General features: G+C 50.0%; 1 long non-coding RNA gene across 2 annotated transcripts in view; it reads left to right on the forward strand.

Annotated features, from left to right (window-relative positions):
- LOC311598192 overlaps nt 1-16,393 on the forward strand; it is a 29,659-nt gene extending 13,266 nt beyond the window's left edge. The window contains exons 3-4 of one of the 2 annotated variants that reach the window (XR_014779513.1): nt 14,788-14,870; nt 16,180-16,393. This is a non-coding gene — a long non-coding RNA (uncharacterized lncRNA). The remainder of the gene's footprint in view (nt 1-14,787; nt 14,871-16,179) is intronic. The other variant, XR_014779514.1, reaches the window with a different exon arrangement.
- Nucleotides 16,394-17,465: the final 1,072 nt, after the last annotated feature.

A 17,465-nucleotide genomic window follows, 5' to 3' on the forward strand; every position in this document is an offset into this window, starting at 1 on the left:
AACAGAGGAAGAGAAGGAGGCTAGGATAGCAAGGGAACAAGAAGAACGAGAGGACCGTCGAGAAAGACGTAGAGGCAAAGAATTAACTCGGATCTTGGCCACAGTGGTAGCTAATAATTCTAGGTCTAAGGGGCAGGATAGAGAGGGGGGAGATCGGAGGCGGCCCAGGGTAGAAAAGGACCAATGTGCTTATTGCAAGGAGAGAGGCCATTGGATCCGAGACTGCCCTAAGAGACCCAGAGACCAGAAAAGGGTTCCAGTCTTGGCCCTAGGCGAAGATAGTGACTGAAGGTGTCAGGGCTCTGAAGCCCCCCCCGAGCCCAGGCTAACTCTTACAGTCGGGGGGCAACGTACCACCTTCCTGGTGGACACTGGCGCCCAACACTCAGTCCTGACCCAGCCAGCTGGACCAATGTCATCAAAAACTTCCTGGGTCCAAGGAGCAACTGGAGGCAAGTTACACCGATGGACTAATAAACGGACTGTTGACCTTGGCACAGGTATCGTGACCCACTCCTTCCTAGTAGTTCCTGAATGCCCTTATCCCCTGCTAGGAAGAGACTTGCTAACCAAATTGGGGGTCCAAATACATTTCTCAGAAGAAGGGGCACAAGTACTTAACTCCATGGGAATGCCTGTGCAGATTCTTACTGTCAAACTGCAAGATGAGCACAGACTGTTCGAACCCACCCCTCAAGGGCCTCTTTCAGAAGATAACCCATGGCTCCAGCAGTTCCCTCAGGCATGGGCAGAGACTGGAGGGCTCGGACTAGCCCACACACAGCCACCTATTATTGTGACTCTTAAACCCTCGGCTGTACCAGTCTCAATCAAACAATACCCAATGAGTCAAGAAGCCCGGCTGGGCATTAAAAAACATATCCACCGATTCCTGCAACTAGGAGTCTTAAAGCCTTGTCAATCTCCCTGGAATACTCCACTCTTACCTGTAAAAAAGCCAGGGACGCAGGACTATAGGCCCGTGCAGGACCTCAGAGAAGTCAATAAGAGGGTGATAGACATCCATCCCACAGTGCCTAACCCATACAATCTACTGAGCACTCTAAGGCCGGATTTTACTTGGTATACTGTTCTAGACCTTAAGGATGCCTTCTTTAGTCTGCCCTTGGCCCCCCAAAGCCAATTGTATTTTGCCTTCGAATGGAAGGACCCTGAATTAGGACTCTCAGGACAGGTGACCTGGACGCGCCTTCCTCAAGGTTTCAAGAATTCTCCTACCCTGTTTGATGAGGCCCTGCACCAGGATTTGACTGACTTCCGCACCCAGAACCCTGAGGTGACACTCCTGCAGTACGTGGATGACCTTCTATTGGCTGCTCCCACCAAGGAGGCCTGCATCACCGCCACCCAGCACTTACTCCAAGAACTAGGTAACAAGGGCTATCGTGCATCGGCCAAGAAGGCCCAGATCTGCAAAAAGGAGGTAACATATTTGGGTTATGTCCTGCATGAGGGAAAAAGATGGCTTACCAAGAGCCGAATTGACACGGTGGCCAAGATTCCCCCACCTCAGAGCCCCAGACAGTTAAGAGAGTTCTTGGGGACAGCAGGCTTCTGTAGATTATGGATACCAGGCTTTGCTGAATTGGCTGCCCCCTTATACCCTCTGACACGGGGCACTGACTCTTTCCAGTGGGGGGCCCCCCAGCAACAGGCCTTTGAAGCCATAAAGAAGGCCCTCCTGTCTGCCCCAGCCCTGGGATTGCCAGACACCACGAAGCCATTCACCCTCTTTGTAGATGAAAAACAAGGGATCGCCAAGGGGGTATTGGCACAAACTCTGGGACCTTGGAAACGGCCTGTGGCCTACTTATCTAAACAACTAGACACTGTAGCCGCTGGATGGCCTCCATGCCTGCGCATTATGGCTGCCACTGCGCTGTTGGTTAAAGATGCCAACAAACTGACCTTGGGACAATCCCTGACCATAGTCACGCCTCACGCATTAGAGGCAGTGATACGCCAGCCCCCCGATAGATGGGTAACCAACGCCCGTCTCACTCACTACCAAGCTCTACTCCTAGACTCCGAACGTATCACCTTTGGCCCTCCAGTTACCCTCAACCCTGCCACATTGCTGCCAGCCCCAGACCAAGGACAAGAGACTCCACATGACTGTCATCAAGTGTTGGCTGAGACACATGGAACTCGAGAGGACCTCCAAGATCGTGAACTTCCAGAAGCCGACCACACTTGGTATACAGACGGTAGCAGTTATTTGGACTCAGGTACCAGACGGGCCGGGGCAGCAGTGGTGGATGGGCAGAAAGTCATATGGGCCCAGGCCCTTCCCTCGGGGACCTCTGCCCAAAAGGCTGAGCTTATAGCCCTAACCAAAGCCTTGGAACTCTCTCGAGGCAAAAAGGCTAATATCTACACTGACAGCCGGTATGCCTTTGCCACTGCCCATATACATGGGAGCATCTATGAACAGAGGGGCTTACTAACATCAGAGGGCAAAGAGATAAAAAACAAGCCCGAAATTAAAGCCTTGCTAAAAGCCCTCTTCTTGCCTGCTCGAGTGGCCATCATTCACTGTCCTGGGCATCAAAAAGGACAGGACCCCATTGCCCTGGGGAACCAACAGGCAGACCGAGTGGCAAAACAAGTCGCCTGTATGGAGGCCCTAACACTGGCCCTAGAGGCTGATAAAGCCAATCAGGCAATCAGCCAAGTAGAACCATATATCTACACTTCAGAAGACCAAGCCAAGGCTCAGGCCTTAGGGGCCTCATTAGACTCAAAACTCCAACAGTGGATCAAAAATGGCAAGACTGTGCTACCAGCCAAAGAGGCAACTGCCATGATCCAACAGATGCATGCCTGGACCCACCTAAGATCAAAAAAGCTTCGACAGATCCTGGACAAAACAGAGTTCATCATCCCTGGAGCCAATGCCCTGATTGACAAAACTGTAGCCAATTGCCAAGCCTGCCAGCAAGTCAACGCTGGAAAAAGCCAAGCCCCAGAAGGAACCAGGGTCCGTGGGGACAGACCAGGAACTTACTGGGAAGTTGACTTCACTGAGGTAAAGCCCCCAGCTGCGGGTTATCGATACTTATTGGTCTTCATAGACACTTTTTCAGGATGGGTAGAAGCTTTCCCAACCCGACGGGAAACAGCACAAACAGTAACCAAGGCTATCCTAGAAGACATCTTTCCTCGGTTTGGACTCCCTAAGGTAATTGGGTCAGACAATGGGCCAGCCTTCATCTCCCAGGTAAGTCAGGGATTGGCCAAGATCCTGGGGACTGATTGGAAATTACATTGTGCTTATAGACCCCAAAGTTCAGGACAGGTAGAAAGGATGAATAGAACCCTAAAAGAGGCCTTAACTAAATTGACCATAGAGACTGGCTTAAAAGACTGGAGACGCCTCCTACCTCTGGCCCTGTTTAGGGCCAGAAACACCCCTTCTCGTTTTAATTTGACTCCATATGAGATTTTATATGGAGGGCCACCTCCTCTGTCTACTATGCTCAATTCTTATCAGCCCTCTGCTTCCAAAACTGATTTGCAGGCTCGCCTAAAAGGACTACAAGCAGTACAGGCCCAAGTTTGGGCCCCCCTTGCTGAGATCTACAAGCCTGGCCACAACCAGACAGGACATCCTTTCCACGTCGGTGACTCAGTCTACATTCGACGACACCGGTCCCAAGGACTCGAGCCTCGGTGGAAGGGACCCTATACAGTCCTCCTGACCACACCCACCGCTCTCAAAGTAGATGGAATTGCAGCTTGGGTACACGCCTCCCACGCCAAGGCCGCTCCTTCTCCTCCTCCAGACCCCGAGCAACGCTCCCAATGGCGCCTACACCGCTCCGGAGATCCTCTAAAGATAAGACTCACCAGATCTGGTCTTTAACTGTGCTCTTCCTCATGCTGGCCCTAGGGACAGTGGCCTACCTCAATCCCCATCAGCCCATGAAACTCACTTGGCAGGTCCGATCCCAACTGGGGGATGTGGTCTGGTCAATATCCCGAGAAGCCCCCCCCCATACCTGGTGGCCTGATCTAACCCTAGACTTGTGCCTCTTAATTGCTGGCTTAGATACTTGGGATATCCCAGAGAGAAGTTATAAAGAGTTACCCATTCTTTCTGAAGCCACTCATTACCAAAGAACAGCAGCCTTAGGTTGTGCCAGGCCCTGGTCAAGATGCCAGTTACGACTGGCTCCTTTTTATGTTTGTCCTCGAGATGGTAGATCAAGATCAGAAGCCCACCGATGCGGAGGGCTGGAAAGCTCTTATTGTGCTGCCTGGGGGTGTGAAACGTCAGGCTCTGTCTATTGGAAGCCCTCCTCGACATGGGACTTAATAACTGTATCCCGCAACCACTCTGGCACTACTAAATGCCCTCAGCGGGGACGCTATCTTCCTAGCTCCCAGGCTACTTGCAATCACAATAGCCAATGTAATCCCATAGTTATAAAATTTACAGAAAAAGGAAAAAAGTATTCAGATTGGGTAACAGGGCGACAGTGGGGCTTAAGATTTTATGTAGAAGGCACTGACCCAGGACTTACTTTCTCCATTAGATTAAAATTAGAAAAACCCCTAAAAATGTCTATAGGCCCCAACCCCGTCCTTGCTGACACTGGAGTACAACCCCCACGCCCCAGGCTCCCGACTATTGCCCCAACTCCTCCACCCACTACCCCAAACACAGAGCCACCCTTACCCAAGACTGGAGATCGGCTCTTTAATCTGGTTAAGGGGGCTTTCCAAGCCCTCAACACCACCAACCCCCAAGCAACCCAGTCCTGTTGGCTCTGCATCACCCCAAGCCCACCTTATTATGAGGGAATTGCTACCTCAGCCACTTTCTCTAACACAAGTAATCATTCCTCCTGTGACTGGGGTCAGCACAAAAAGCTCACCCTGACGGAAGTTTCAGGTCAGGGGACCTGCCTAGGCACTGTTCCTCCTAGCCACCAACACCTCTGTAATCTTACCTTCTCCATAACTACCACCACCAGTAACTACTTCCTTACTCCTCCCTCTAACCTATGGTGGGCCTGCAACACTGGACTCACCCCTTGTGTCTCCACTGCCATATTTGCTGCAACCCACTATTGTGTGCTAGTCCAGCTTGTCCCCAGGATTTACTATCAGACTGCCCAGGCTTTTGAAGCCAACTATGAGGACACACGTCCTTCCCGTTTTCGGAGAGAGCCAGTCACTCTGACTCTGGCTGTCATGTTAAGCTTGGGGGTTGCAGCAGGGGTGGGGACAGGGACAGCAGCCTTAATACAAGGGACCCAACAATTCAATATGCTTAGAACAGCTATAGACGAGGACCTCCGTGCCATAGAGCAGTCCATCACCAAGTTAGAAGAGTCCCTCACATCACTATCTGAGGTGGTCCTACAAAATAGAAGAGGGCTAGAACTTGTGTTTCTCAAAGAAGGAGGTTTATGTGCAGCTTTAAAAGAACAGTGTTGTTTTTATGTGGATCATTCTGGGGTAGTTAGAGATTCCATGACTAAGCTCCGAGAGCGCCTTGACAGGCGGCAACGAGAACGGGAGGCCAACCAGGGATGGTTTGAAACATGGTACAGTCAGTCCCCTTGGTACTCTACCCTGATATCGTCTATTATTGGGCCCCTGATCCTGCTCCTGCTTATACTCACCTTTGGCCCTTGCCTCTTAAACCGCCTAATGGCTTTTATCAGAGATCGACTTAATGTCACTCAGGCCTTAATCCTGACCCAACAGTACCAAGCCCTTAAACAAGAGCCTCAAGATTGAGGCCAGATAAAAAAAAAAAGGAGGGAATGAGAAATTATAAAATTATAAAATGTAAGACGCTTGCTTGCCCTGCCCAGAGGCTTCTCCCAGTTCTCGTTACTACTAGCCTCAGAGTCCCACCCTAGTTCCCAGAATAGCTACATGCGAGCTCCCGATATCAGAAGTCCCATATGGTTTCTAGTAACCGCCCTAGGGACCCACACCCAAGTCCCCACAAGAAGTCTCCCACTGCCAATGTCCATATGGTTTAAGCTTGATAAGGAACCCCACGTGCTTTGTGGTTTTTGCCCTTAAAAACTAGTCTGTAACAGCTACTCGGGGTCCTTCACCTCCCGAGGCTGAAGGGACCCTGGCGCGTCAGTAAAAACAATAAACCTTTGCTTTTGCATCAGTGTGTTGTGCCTCGCGTGGTCTCTCACGGCGACCCCCCTTCCCGAGTTGGGTGTTAGAGTCCAACACTGCCACCCTTGAGGAGGAGGCTGCTCGACATCATTCCGATGATGGCCTCCTCCGCGCGGCGCCAACCTTTCCCTCCTCTACCTTGCTCACTCTTCCCCCTCCCCTTACTAAGCCCTACCCTGCCTCCCGGCTCCCGCCACCTTGTTCCCTCCCAAACTGCTTTTGCCAAACGGAGGCCCATCTCCAACACCAGATCTCCCATGCGACGAAGATTCTTCAGCTTCAACAACGGCTTTCGCTTTTAACAACGCGCATTTCCTCCACAGCTCCGTTTATTTTCCCTGTCACCCGTTCCCAGAGCCAGCCCGCCCTGAGCGGGGCGAAAACTGAGGCCATTGATTCAGGCGCTGCTTTGGGAGACCCACCTGCCCCTACACCCTCCCAGTCGTCCGCGGCCCTTGTAGATTCTGATAGTGAGCATGATTCCTCAGGTTCGGAGGGAGAACAGAAAGGTGGTGGAACGGCTCCTGACCCTACCCCCACTGCTTATCATAAACTCAAATTTAAAAAGCTAGAAAAACTTAACACGGCTGTCCGTAGTTACGGACCTAATGCGCCGTTCACACTCTCCCTCCTTGATGATTTGGCAGATGGAGGTCATCTAACGCCCAACGAGTGGATCACCACTGCACAGACTGTCCTCACTCGAGGACAGTTCCTTTCTTGGAGGGCGGACTGGGCTGATCGTTGCCGTGACCTTATCCGAAAAAACGTACAGCAGGGACATCGCGATACCCGTGAATGGTCTCTTGACAAACTCCTTGGCCAGGGCAAATATGCCACTGACGAAAAACAGCGTGCACTCCCCTTTTCCTTACTTTCACATTCTAGTTCTGCCGCTCTCGCTGCTTGGAGAACTATTGCTTCCACGGGCTCCGCCCTGTCCCCTATTACCAAGATTCTTCAGGGACCTCAGGAGCCCTTCAGCGACTTCGCTGCGCGCCTCCTGGAGGCTTCAGAAAGATCCCTTGGTCCTGGCCAGACAGACAGTAAATTTCTTACACAATTGGCCTTTGAAAATGCCAACTCAGCCTGTAAGGCAGTTCTTAGACACAAATATAAGGGCAGGGATCTTGATGAGATGATTCAGCTTTGCCGAGAGGTTGATCCCCTAACTGATAAGTTTACCAAGGCCATTATGGCCGTCGGAGCCCTCCCTAGCGGGGCCTCCTGTTACCGGTGCGGCCAACCGGGACATTTTGCCCGCGCCTGCCCAAATGAGCGTAACCGCCCACCCTCACAGGCTGGACAGCCGCCGGTCGTTCCGCCACCCACTGGATCCCGGGGACCTGTGGCCCGGCCCCCCCCTACTACGCTCTGCCCTCGTTGCCGTAGAGGTCGTCATTGGGCGAACACCTGCCGTTCCACTGTTGATGCCATGGGTAACCCTCTCCCCCCGCGTTCGGGAAACTCCTCTGGGGGCCAGTCCCGGGCCCCTCACCCTATCCAATTCCAGCCTGCGTCGGGACCGGTGTCACAGGCTCCCCCCAATTTACAGACCCGCTTCCATCCACAGACCTCCTACCCCACCTCCCAAACCCAACCTCCTCCCATTCCAGCGGCGGCCCCTTGCCCTCCCCCACAGGATTGGACTTCCGTGCCACCACCTCTACAATACTGACGCCCGAGGATGGAACCTTGTCCTTGCCTGTCGCCCTCTTTGGAAACCCTCCCCCTCTTCCCCTCCTGGTCCTCGGCCGTGCCTCTTCTGCCCTTATCGGGCTACTCATCTATCCCCTCGTTTTAAAACACCCGCTCCCTTCTCCTACGCTCCTCCTTGCCGCCGCTACCCAGGGCCCTCTCTCCATCTCTCCTGGTCAGATTCTGGCCTGGGCCCTTCCGTTAACCCTGGCTGACTCTGTTGTCTCTCCTCCCGCCACCCCGACTCCCTCCCTGCCCCCCTCCGCTTTTTGGGTCCAACGCTTAACTTCTGATAGACCCCATCTTACACTAAGGCTTGATGGCCGCCCCTTTGAAGGCATCATTGATTCCGGGGCAGATTCGACGGTCCTGTCCCAATCTTCTTGGCCCTCGTCTTGGCCCTGTCAGCCCTCCCTTACTCACCTTCAGGGCATCGGAATATCTACCAATACCCTTCAAAGTTCTAAGGTCCTTCGCTGGACTGACCCTGATGGCCAGACAGGGACGGTGCAACCGTTCATTGTCCCAGGGTTACCCGTTAATCTGTGGGGCCGGGACATACTCTCTCAGATGGGGGTCTTTATCTATAGCCCCTCCTCTCCTGTCACGCATCAGCTTTTGGATCAAGGCTATTTGCCAGGCCAGGGCCTCGGCAAGCTGGGACAGGGGCGTCTCGAGCCCATTGTCCCTATGCCTAGGATTAGTCGCCAAGGGCTGGGATATGAACAAAATTTTTTATAAGGGCCACTTCTCCCCCTGCACTCCAGGCCGATAAAATTACTTGGAGAACTGATTCTCCTGTCTGGATCGATCAGTGGCCCCTTCCTTCCCGTAAACTGGCCGCAGCCTCAAGGCTGGTGCAGGAGCAACTTGATGCAGGCCATGTTGAGCCCTCTACTTCCCCCTGGAACACCCCCATTTTTGTCATCCAAAAAAAGAATGGTGCCTGGCGACTCCTCCAGGACCTCAGGGAAATTAACAAGACCATGATGCCCATGGGAGCTCTGCAGCCTGGTCTCCCCTCTCCTGTAGCTATCCCTAAAGGATTTCATAAACTTGTTCTCGACCTTAAAGATTGCTTCTTTTGCATTCCCCTACACCCTGACGATTCCAAACGTTTTGCCTTTAGCCTCCCTGTTGTTAATCATGTTGGGCCCTCACCCAGATTTCAATGGCGGGTACTTCCTCAGGGCATGGCCAACAGTCCCACTCTTTGTCAAAAATATGTAGCCCAGGCCATCGACCCGCTACGCCTTAGGTACCCACATTTATATATTATTCATTATATGGATGACATCTTACTTGCTGGCCCTAACACGGCTGAGCTCTCTCTCGTCACCCAGGAACTTGTTAAGAGTTTGGGTCATCTGGGACTTAAAATTGCCCCAGACAAAATACAACTACACCCCCCTTTTCTTTTTCTGGGCTACGAACTTGGGACCTCTTCAGTCAGGACCCAAAAGGTCCAGCTCCGCCGAGACACCCTTAAAACACTTCATGACTTCCAGCAGCTTTTGGGGGACATAAACTGGCTGCGCCCCTACCTTAAGCTCACTACTGGAGAGCTTAAACCCCTTTTTGATATTTTAAAAGGCAACTCTGACCCTTCTTCACCACGCAGTCTCACTGCTGAAGCTTCAGTGGCCCTACAAAAGGTCGAAGACGCCATCTTCCACCAGTCCATCTCCTATTATGACCCTACCCAGCCTTTCGCGCTCATAATTTTTCCTTCCCTCTTTGCCCCCACAGGACTGCTCTGGCAACGGACCCCTCTCTTTTGGCTCCATCTCCCCTCCTCCTCCACTAAGGTCCTTCCTACCTATCCTACTCTGGTTGCGTCTCTCATTCGACAGGGGCGGGAAGCGGCCACCAGGCTTTTCGGAAGGGACCCTCACTCTATTATCACGCCTTACTCGGCCACACAAATAAGGTGGCTTTTTCAAAATTCAGATGATTGGGCGGTCTCCTGTATTTCTTTTTGCGGCCTATTAGATAATCATTATCCCCCAGATAAACTAATTCAATTCCTGCAGCGACAACCTGTCATCTTCCCGAGAGTCACCCGCTCCAGACCCCTCCCCCAAGCTTCCCTGGTTTTTACTGATGGCTCCTCTACCGGGGTTGCTGCCCTTTCTGTGGACGGAGCTATCCTGCAAAAACAAACCCCCCATACCTCTGCTCAGCTTGTTGAGCTGGAAGCTGTTGCACACGCCTTTACATTGCTTCCCCATACTCCCTTTAATCTATATACTGATAGTGCCTATGTAGCATCCTCTGTTCCACTCCTCGAGACGGTTCCTCGTATTAAGCCTGCTACTAATGCCTCTCCTCTCTTCTCCCGTATCCAACAGCTTATTCTTTTGCGCTCTCAGCCTTTTTTCGTTGGTCATATTCGCGCTCACTCTACCCTGCCAGGGCCTCTGACTACACTTAATGCCCAGGTGGACTCAGCCACGCGCCCCCTGCTTTCAGGGCTGGCCGTTCCATCCGCCAGCGACTCCGTTGCTATGGCCAGGGAGGCTCACGCCCTCCACCACCTTAATTCCCAAAGCCTCCGCCACATGTTCTCCATCACTCGGGAACAAGCCCGGGCTATTGTTAAAGAATGCCAGGCATGTGTCACCTTTCTTCCCGAGCCACATACGGGAGTCAACCCTCGTGGCCTCATGCCTGGACAGGTCTGGCAAATGGATGTTACTCATTTCTCCTCTTTTAAGAAACTTAAGTATATTCATGTGTCTATAGATACTTTTAGTGGATTTATTTGCGCCTCTCCGCACGCTGGAGAGGCTACTAGAGATGTTATTGATCATGTTTTATATTGCCTTACTGTTGCCCCCAAACCCTATACCTTAAAGACTGATAACGGCCCTGGGTATACAAGCTCTGCCTTCAAGTCCTTTTGTGCCCAACTGCAGATTAAACATGTTACGGGGATACCTTACAATCCCCAAGGACAAGGAATTGTCGAGAGGGCCCACCAGACACTTAAAACAATGCTTAATAAATTACAGTTTTCCAAAGGAATCCTATATCCCTCTACAGCAGGGCCTCGCCTGCTTCTCAATCATGCATTGTTCGTCCTAAATTTTCTACAAAAGGATGATCTTGGCCATTCGGCGGCCGATCGCCTTTGGCACTCCTCCACCTCCTCCACCTATGCCAAGGCTCTGTGGAAGGATCCACTGACCCACCGATGGCATGGACCCGACCCAGTCCTTATTTGGGGCAAAGGTCATGCCTGCATTTATGATCAGAAAGAACAAAATGCGCGCTGGTTACCTGAGCGCCTAGTCAAACCTTTTAACCCCCCTCTCCCAGGGAACTCCCCTGAGGAAAAGATGTAATTGTGCTCTTTTTTAGGATAAAAAAGATACCGCCGATTCATCATGTTGCTACTCACCGCGTCGCTCCTTTGCCTCTGCCTTCCTGAAGTGATTCTCGCCGCATTCCTGCGCCAACCTCAGCCTTATACAATCTATAATTTTATCTGGGTCATTATTAACCAAGCGGGAGATATTGTTAGTTCCTCCTCCTCTCAGGGCATTAATCCCCAGTGGCTCGATTTACAGGTTGACCTCTGTGCCCTGGCCCTGGGAGGCCCCTCTTCTTGGGGCGTGGAAGACATTTTTTTTTCTCTCGCTCGGTTGGTGGTCCCAGTCCTGGCTGCTGTAATGACCTGGAGCGCATCATGCTCCACAAAACCTTACACCAAGATGGGATTGCTTGGGCCGGAGGGCTCTATGTTTTCCCGGGACCCTCTCATCGCTGTGGTGGGGCCCAAGATTTTTACTGTGCCTCTTGGGGGTGTGAGACCACTGGCGACACGTACTGGAAGCCATCCTCTTCTTGGGACCCTTAAAGACCTTTGCAATGTAGCTCGTTCAGTCACCAATGGCTGGTGCAACCCCCTGACCATTCGCTCCACTGAGCCCGGTAAACGTGCCATTTGGACGGGTCGTGGATTTAAATGGGGCCTCCGTGTTTATAAATCAGAGTACGATTTTGGACTTACGTTTTGGTTACACCTCCTGAAAAAGGTACCCAGTAAGGGCGCTGCAGTGGTTGGGCCTAATCATATTTTCCATCATCCTGTTCCCGTTCCTGCTCCTGACCCGCCCCCCCCCCCCCCGCCTAAACCCGCCACCCCCATGCCTCCCTCCCCTCCCACCCCCTCCCTTCCGACCTACCCTCCCCCTGGGCCCCCCCCCCCCCATTTCGGCTGATGTCATTCCCCAGTTGACAAATGCCTCCATATGGGCCTTAAAAAAAAAAAAAAAAAAAAAAAAAAAAAAAAAAAAAAAAAAAAGAATGACTCCTCCTTGTCATTTCCTGAATGTTGGATGTGTTTCTCCCCCTCCCCGCCCTTTTACGAGGGTATTGCTCTTCTTTCCACCTTGCTCTTTACTAATGTTACCCCACCCTCACCGGCTTAGCTCCCGACAATCGCATTACCCTCCAGCCTGTTTCCGGCATAGGTACTTGCCTCCTGGGTCCCCATATGCTCCCTCCCCCAACCTCTTCCCCTCAGCGACGTTCGCGCCCAGACTGTCATTCCCGACCTCTCCCTCCCCTACATTCTCGCGCCAAATAACACCCATTTTGCTTGTTCCTCTGGTTTAACCTCGATCGTCTATGCCCCTACCTTCCTTTCCTCCAAAGACTGGTGTGTCCTTGTTATTCTTCTTCCCCGTTTTACTATTCATGACCCCGACTCATTTTTAAATTTTTCTGAAAGGGGGAATTTCCCCAACCCTAACCTTGCCTCCCCCTGGCTTACTACTCTTCTCCCCACCCTGCTCGGGCCCCTCGTTGGTGTTCTCCTTCTATTATCCTTTGGCCCATGGACTTTAAACCGTCTTACAGGGTTTGTTAAAAGTCAGGTTGAAGCTGCCACCAAGAATATCCAGGTTCACTACCGCAGCCTGGAGACTGAGGACTCAAATGAGACTTCTATTTCCATCCAGGAGATTTCACCTACGCCTCAGTCGGTTAACTACGGGCGGCCTTTGCAGTTCCTATGGGCGGCCTTTGCAGTTCCCGAGGATGCAGAATGCTGGATGGTGAGCCTGGTTGTGCCCTCGGTGCCTTTGGTAAACCTGTGCAAGCCCTCCCCTATATCTTTTGGCCTGAGCCCACCTTGACCTGACCCGCGATAGTGCCTGGTAAGTCAGAGACGGAGCGATCGAATAAGTCTCGGTTATCAGACGTCGGTCGGTCCTTGGTGGGAGGACAGACCATAGGCGTGGTAAGATTGAGCATCGATCCTCTAGCAGGCTCAGGCCATCGCGAGGCCCCCTCTCCTTGGGAATTTGGCCGGTCCAGAATAACTGTTGTCCTGAAACATTGGACATTAGTGATTCTTAAATATACCGCCATCCTGTAACAATGACTGGTGACCTCCTAAAGGTCATTCGCTGGGCTGTAAGGTCTCCCTCAGGCCAAAGTAAACAAAAGGGGTGAGGATGCCAGGGACCAAAAGGCCTGAGGCCGACTCCCACCCATTCAGTATTTGCAGCAAACATCCTGCTGGGCCACTCATTAGGTATGCAAGGCATCCGGCTTAGTCCTGAGAAGACAGCGATCTGATCCTAAGATATTCACAGAGACATCCTGCTTTGTCTCACCTGAAAGACCCCTCCCCTTGCTAATGTTCCCGGGGCTCAACCCAGAAGATTTTGTACTTTTCCACTACTCTCCTTGCGTACCCCCGCCCTCACTAAAGCAGGTTTTAAAAAGCCTGCCCTTACCTTTAATAAACGAGCTCTTGACAAGCAATTGTTCGCTTGAGCTACTGTCTCTCTCCCGCCCATGTCTTTATGTACAGGTTGCGACCCCCCTCGATCCCCCAATAACTGACCAGCTGGACTGGTTGGTGGACTAATTATCGTTACATGGATTAATTTCATCATGCTAGCAAATAAAAGGCATAAATATTAAAAGCATTCACCCAAACTGCCTTTGGAAGATGTGGGTTATATTGTAATGTGCACACACATTGAACAGCATTACCAAAATCACTCATTACCTCCATCCCCTAAGAATGCTTTGGTGTGGCTCTGTGACATTACCATGTGGGGCTCTCTGTAATTGCTCTCTTGTTGGCTTAGCCCCGGGTAAACCACACTCGGAACAAACTTATACAACTCAGCTTGGGTAAATTTATTCGTTAGATTTGGAGTGTTGTTTATCTAGGCTGGAATAAGTCTTCCTCTTATAGACAGTCATCAGGACTTTGCTCTACTATTAAACTGTCTGCAGTGTGATTCTAAAAGAATAAATTTACACAAAATTGATCCAAATAGCACATTTTCACCAGCCCAGTGTTCCCTCGATGGTTGCTTGTGGGACACAGTATTTTGTAGTTACCTGTGGAGGCCCCTGGGAGGGAGGGACATTAGCAGACCTACTTTATTCAAAGAGAAGACGTACCATATCTTTGAGAATTGGCACAAAGAGCTAGGGAGACAGTTAATGAGAAGGCAGGGGATGTGAGTCAAAAGCAAGTCGTTGAAGATGCAGACAGCATCTTATCTGGCTTTTGTGAATGTGTGCTCCGGGAACCCAGAGGTCAGCTTCAGGTGCTGCTCATCAGGTGCTGTCCACCTTGTTTGGAGACATGGTATGTCACTGGCCAGGTAGGTTAGGTGGCTGTCCACCTGTCTCTACATCTTCCATGCTGGCATTATAGGTTTGTGCCATTGAGTGAGAAAACTTCCCCCACAGGCTCATGTATTTGGATAACTGGTCTCCCAATTTGTGCTGTTACTTGGAGGGTTATCCGGCCTTCAGAAGGTGGAGCCTTGCTGGAGGAAGTACGTCATTGAGGGACAGGCTTTGAAGGTTTACCACCTCCCCTCACTTCCTGCTCTTTTTCTCTTTCTGCCTCCTATCTGCGGATGGAAATGTGGTCAGACAGCTTCCTGCTCCTGCCTCCACGCTTTCTCTGACTGTTACCGTGCCTTCCCGGACACAGCTGACCCTCTCCATCTGGAACTGTAAGCCACAATCAACCCCTTTATCCTCAAAATTGCTTTTGGTCAGAGCATTTCATCACAGCAGTGGAAGGAGACTAGGACAAACACTATGCCTAGTATTTTTAAATGGAGCAGGATCTCAGCTTCATGATTCATTAACAAGTGTTTTACTGCCTGAGCTATCTCCAGAATGCCTTTAAAAAAATTCTTATCCCTATAATTATCCATCTAATACATGTTTCCTATTAAATGATTACTAAGGGGATGTGGGATCTCATGCCTACAATCCCAGCACTTAGGAGGAGAAAGTATGGGGATCAAGAATTCAAAGTCACCCTCATTTACATAGGAAGTTTATGGTCATCCTGGGATGCATAATGTTCCATCCCAATACAGTCAAAGGGGAAAGAAAGATCTCAGGCTAGGGACATAGCTCAATGGTAGAACACCTGCCCAGTGAGCACCAGCTTTGTATTCAAATCCCCAGCACCAGACACACAGAGTGGCAGAATCAAGTGGCACATAGTAGACTGTCTGATAAGATACCAGTTTGAGCTAGGCGTGCAGCTCAATTCTTAGAATATAATTTCTTGTGGGGCCTGAGTTCATTCCCTCTTCTGATTCTGCCTGCCCATGGATACCTTTGAAGATTGTATGCCTCTGCAAAGGCTCATAAATAATTGTCTAGGGTTATTAGATTTGACTCAGTTACTTTGCTGAGATGAGCTGACAAAAAGCAACTTAGAAAAGAAAATAGGTTTTGTTTATTGTTCGTTTTTTGGCTTATGGTTCGAGAAGAAAGACTCCTCATGCCATCCTGGCAGGTAAGGCATGATTGGAAGAATTAAAAACTGGTTGACTTTACTGCACTCACAAAGCAGAGAGACCAGAAGTTGGGCCTAGGCTATAAACACTGGAAGCTCATTCCTAATGATTTGCTTCCTCCAGCAAAATTCCACCTCCTAAAGGTTTCATAGCATTCAAAATGGCTTTTCCAACTGGAAATCAAGTGTTAAAATACATAAGCTTGTGGGAAGCGTAGTTAGTTCACACCAGCCTGAGTATAAAACAAAGAAACTGAGGAGAGCACTCCCCACAGTGGCCATAGAAGCATGATGGGTACTTCTTCTTGTCAACACGAGTCCACGTGGTATATGTTATTTGTTCTTGTCTCTCTTTTACAAGAAACTAAGGCTATCTTTGCTGTAGTGTGATTATGGACATATTCTGTTAATGGATTTTTAAAATAGCTTTCACTAAGATTAAATTAAAATAATGAGCAGTTACCTTCCTGCTCCTAACAAGTAAGTTTCGTTTATTATTCCATTAGGATCCAGCAAATAATGCCAGTTCTTCATACGAGACAGAAAAGAATGGTTCTGCGGAATGATACCATTCCAGAGGAGACTTATGAACATCTTCTTACCACAGATTGGGAAGCAACCACAGACCAAAGTAACAATGATACTAAAGTCCAACTTGGTGAACCACGAATTTATTGGGGTTTCTTATAGAAACTTGAGTGAGTGGGTACTTACAGGAGCACGGGTGACTCAAAGACAGTTGCATCTACAGCTCACCTCAGCACAGATGACAACTCATTAAAGCTGCAGCTCTGGAGCTCTCTTTATTACTTGCTGAAAGCTTGACAGGTTACAGCCTCTCCCTCCTTGACAGCTCTTACTGCTTTTGTAACCTTGGAGAGTGAGGGACTTTGTGAATATGGTGATTTTTAGGAACTTTCTTAGACTTGTGAGTTGTCTACTTTTTAAATCATAATGAGTCTTTGCTCATTGTGCTCCAATTTAGAAGAAATTTCTGTATCACAGGTTTATTCAAAAGGGAAACAAATATTGAGCTTAAAGTACACAAGAAACTTTAGCAAGAAATTAATAAAGCAACATTTTTTTTCTTTCACCCTGCTTACTCCCAAAATAATTGACACAGAGAGACTATAATTTATCTCATAAGTTTTAAGGCACTAGAGCTGGGCAGATATCAAACCCTTAAGTTATTTTGCTGTCTCCCAGCTAAACACCCCAAGTTTCTTTCCATAAGTCATCCTGTCTGGACTGGATCTGCTCCATCAGGTTATAGCGTTTTTCTCCATCTTCTTCCTTCCTTCTCTCTTGCCTCATGGTCCTCTGAGACCCCAAGTTCTGAAACATAAACTCTGCTTCCTTCTGTTCTGCCCAGCCCATGCTGTCAGCAACTTTATTAACCAATCAGGGATAATTGGGGACCAAGGTTACACAGCATCCCTTGGTGAATGTAATCATGTGTTTGTCTGGGATGTAACCAGATCTCAAGTGCTGGTAATTAGCATTAGAATACCTAGCACCAGACCAGCCCCCAACAAAAGCCTTGGTACTTCTGCAGGGAAAGCTAAGCTTCAGTGGAAAGTGAATGCCATGTTGAAAAGAGCCCAGGTCCACGACCTTCTTCCTCTCTCCTGCTCTTTTCCCATTCAAGCACTAAGAACAGACACAGAGAGCCCAGGTCATGTGGTCTCTGGAATAGAAGAGAAATTTTTGGACTGGGAAGAAATGGTTCTTTCTAACAGCTCCATTAATTCAAAGGGATTATTTGCCTTTCAAGGATTTGTGACCATGGCCC

Source organism: Acomys minous, assembly GCF_964271855.1.
Source record: "Acomys minous genome assembly, chromosome: 5".
Taxonomy (NCBI): domain Eukaryota; kingdom Metazoa; phylum Chordata; class Mammalia; order Rodentia; family Muridae; genus Acomys; species Acomys minous.